At 50.8% G+C, this 3523-nt stretch overlaps 1 pseudogene; it reads left to right on the top strand.

Moving 5' to 3' along the window:
• The first annotated feature begins 705 nt into the window (after nt 1-705).
• On the top strand, nt 706-1898 carry LOC121434926 (annotated as a pseudogene).
• Nucleotides 1899-3523: the final 1625 nt, after the last annotated feature.

Consider the following 3523-nt stretch of genomic DNA (forward strand, 5'->3'; position numbering starts at 1 on the left):
TGTGGACTCTAAAGGATAACTTGTTGGACCTGGTCATCTCTTTCCACCATGTGGGGCCTGATTGAACTCAAGTGGTAGGCTTGGTGGAAAGAACCCAAAAAATTCTCTGAGTAAAAATTTGTCTTACAGTCTTTATTATTTGTTACACTCTTTATTATTTATTATTTGGCATAGCAATGGCACTTTCCCTGTGTTCCATGAGGGAGCTCTCTGCCTACCTCCCATATTTCCAAGTTCTGAAAGAACTGAACTAATAGGTCCTCTACTACAGGTCTTTTTAACCTTTTCCCACTTGTAACTCATATTTACCTGAGAAGTTTTATATTATACTGAGTATATAGATATGTGAAATAGGTATACAAATTAAAGATTTAATGGTAAAAAGTACTAAAGAAATTTATCTTAAAAACAAAAGCATTTATTTTATCATCTTTTAAAGATGGAAGCATGTTTGCATACTAATGAGATGGATGGAGAATTTATCTGATAATGCACAACTTAGAATCTTGAGTATTTTTTAAAGTTGGTCATTAACTTGATTTTATAATCAGTGCTGAGAATACTAGCATAAATATGTAATGCAGAAATATCAGAGGTAGGCCCCGCGCGAGCTTGCAGCCCACGCCAAGCGACCGCGACCCCGGCCCCTCCCCGCCCCGTGCCCAGGGGTCCCAGGACGGGCTGCGGGCTGCGGAGCGGCGGACGATGCAGCCGCGCTGTCTGAGCGGCACTGGTGGGCGGCGGTGGCGGCGGGCCTATGGCCATGCAGCGCTCGTGGACGACGCGGCTCTGCTCTTGGCCGGGCTGGGCCTGCGCGAGCCAGAGCCGACCGCCGACTCCCCGGGGCGCGTGCGGCCCGGGCCTCGGGCCCCCGACGAGGCGACGCCCGCGGCGGGCCGCAGAGGCAAGGGCGGCGGCGGAGTCGGTGGCCTCGAGGCCGCGCCCGACGTCCCCAGCCGCCCCGAGCGAGGCCCGCGCGCCAGCCTGGCGGGCTCGGACGGCGGCAGCGCGCGCTCCAGCGGCATCAGCCTGGGCTACGACCAGCGCCACGGCCCTGGTCCCGGGCCGCCATCGGGGTGCAGTGCGCGCTCCAGCGTATCCAGCCTGGGCTCCCGCGGCTCAGCGGGCGCCTATGCCGACCTTCTGCCGCCCGGAGTCGGCCCCGCGCCTGCCCGCTCTCCGGAGCCCGCCCCGTTCCCGTTCCCGTTCCCGTTGCCGTCGCTGCCGCTACCCCCGGGCCGGGACAGTGGCCCGAGCGCAGCCGAGCGGCGGCTGGAAGCACTCACGCGGGAGCTGGAGCGCGCGCTTGAGGCGCGCACGGCGCGAGACTACTTCAGCATCTGTATCAAGTGTGGGCTTGGCATCTACGGAGCAAGGCAGGCATGCCAGGCAATGGAGAGCCTGTATCACACCGACTGCTTCAGCTGCGACTCCTGTGGGAGACGACTCCGTGGGAAGGCCTTCTATAACGTGGGTGAGAAAGTGAACTGCCAGGAGGACTTCCAGATCCTACAGGCCCTTGGCAAGTCCTACCACCCAGGTTGCTTCCGCTGCTCAGTGTGTAACGAGTGTCTGGATGGCGTTCCCTTCACCGTGGACGTGGAGAACAACATCTACTGCGTTAGAGACTACCACACGGTGTTTGCTCCAAAATGTGCTTCCTGTGCCCGCCCTATCCTCCCTGCCCAGGGCTGTGAGACAACCATTCGTGTGGTGTCCATGGACAGAGACTACCACGTGGAGTGTTACACTGTGAGGATTGCGGGCTCCAGCTGAGCGGGGAGGAAGGATGCTGCTGTTACCCCCTGGAGGGGCATCTGCTCTGCCGCCGGTGCCTCCTGAGGTGCCTCGGACTGGGCCCACTCCCCTTGCCCGCTGTACATGTGACTGAGCTCTGAAAAGCAGCCATCCGGAGAGAAGGGTGACCCACGCTCCTGTCTTCTCCCCTCCACTGAGCTGCTGTCTCTTCCGCAGGGGCCTGAACCTCCCGTGCCTCAAGCCACTTCCCCTGCTGGGTTCCAGGACACCCGCACCCTGCAGCCTTGGGATAGGCCACCTTCTTCGGCTTGGCCTCAGCTCCCAGAGGCAAGGCTTGGAGGGCTTGGTGCCATGGGGGAAGGGTGCCTTATTTGTGTGCGATCACAGCCAGGGCAGTGACACCTGGGAAACACCGGGTTTGCCCTTGATGGGTGTTTCAGCCACAGGTCTCTCCCTCTCTGGATCCTGGCAGGGGTGGTGCCTTTCTAGCATCCTCAGCCTCAAAAGACCCTGAGAGAATCCCAGGCACAGAGAGCGAGCCCACCAGGGCTCCCTGCGACCCCGGGGAGCATCTGTGCACACTGTATCCAGCTCTACCACAAAACCATGTGATTTGACTTAAATTAAGTTCCCCCCACCCCCGAGGATGTTTGCATTTTCTTTAAAAGAATATAGTTTTCTTCTAAAAACTTGGGGAAAAAAAAAGAAATATCAGAGGTATATGTAAATTGATAAGAAAATATTTAAAGTTTTGGTTCTTCATTATTAAGCAGTTATGCTCTTTTAAAATTTGTTATTGTGTCTACGTGGTGTGTGTGTATATGTGTGTGTGTGCATGTGTGTTGTGCATTGTGCACATGATGGAGTGCATGTGGAGGTCAGAGTAAAATTTCTTGTAGTCTTTTCTGTCTTTCCATCTTGTTGTGTAGTTCAGTCACTGAACTTAAGTCACTGTGCTTTTCTGACTGTAAGTGGAGACTGTTTCACAGCCACTCAGAACCAAATAGTCACACAGAACCTATATTAATTATAAAACTGTTCAGCCAATGACTCTGACATATTTCTAGATAGCTCTTACATTTTGATATAACCAATTTCTATTAATATGTAAATTACTACAAGGCTGTGGTTTACTGGAAAGATTCATGGTCCTTCTCCTTTGGCAGCTATATGGTGTCTCTTTGACTCTGCCTTCTCTATCTCTATTCTGATTTCCTGCCTGGCTTTACTCTGCTAAGACATTGGCCCAAACAGCTTTATTAATCAACCAATAAAAGCCACAAATGTACAGAATAACATCCCACAGCATCTCCCTTTTTCTGTCTAAATAAAAAAGAAAGTTTTAATTTAACATTGTAAAACTGCATATACAAAACAGTTATCAAGCAAGAATTATAGTTACAATATTTAGTCCTTTTACATTTGTCAAATTAGGTGAAATCCTCTATCATCTATCCTATCCTTGTGAATCTGAAGTTTTATATCTAATTTATCTTTTATGATAACTAAGGAAAACTGTTACTATAACTATATGTCTTCAGCTCTTTATAAACTTCAGAAGGATATAATATTTACCTAAGTAAACAGGAAGTGTGTTATAAACAACTGCCAAAGTTCTAGATTTGACAGAGAAATCTTGCTGCCTGGACAGTCACCCAAAATTCTTCTGTACTATTGGGATATCCGTCTTCAGCTTACAGACCCATAGTATCTTTGCTGTCCTACAAAATGTCTGGCAGACTCTTTCATGAAGGAGGAGCCCTGA

This window comes from Microtus oregoni, unplaced genomic scaffold (genome assembly GCF_018167655.1).
Source record: "Microtus oregoni isolate MIOR12 unplaced genomic scaffold, Mior012 000045F_ref0000178, whole genome shotgun sequence".
NCBI classification, from domain to species: Eukaryota; Metazoa; Chordata; class Mammalia; order Rodentia; family Cricetidae; genus Microtus; species Microtus oregoni.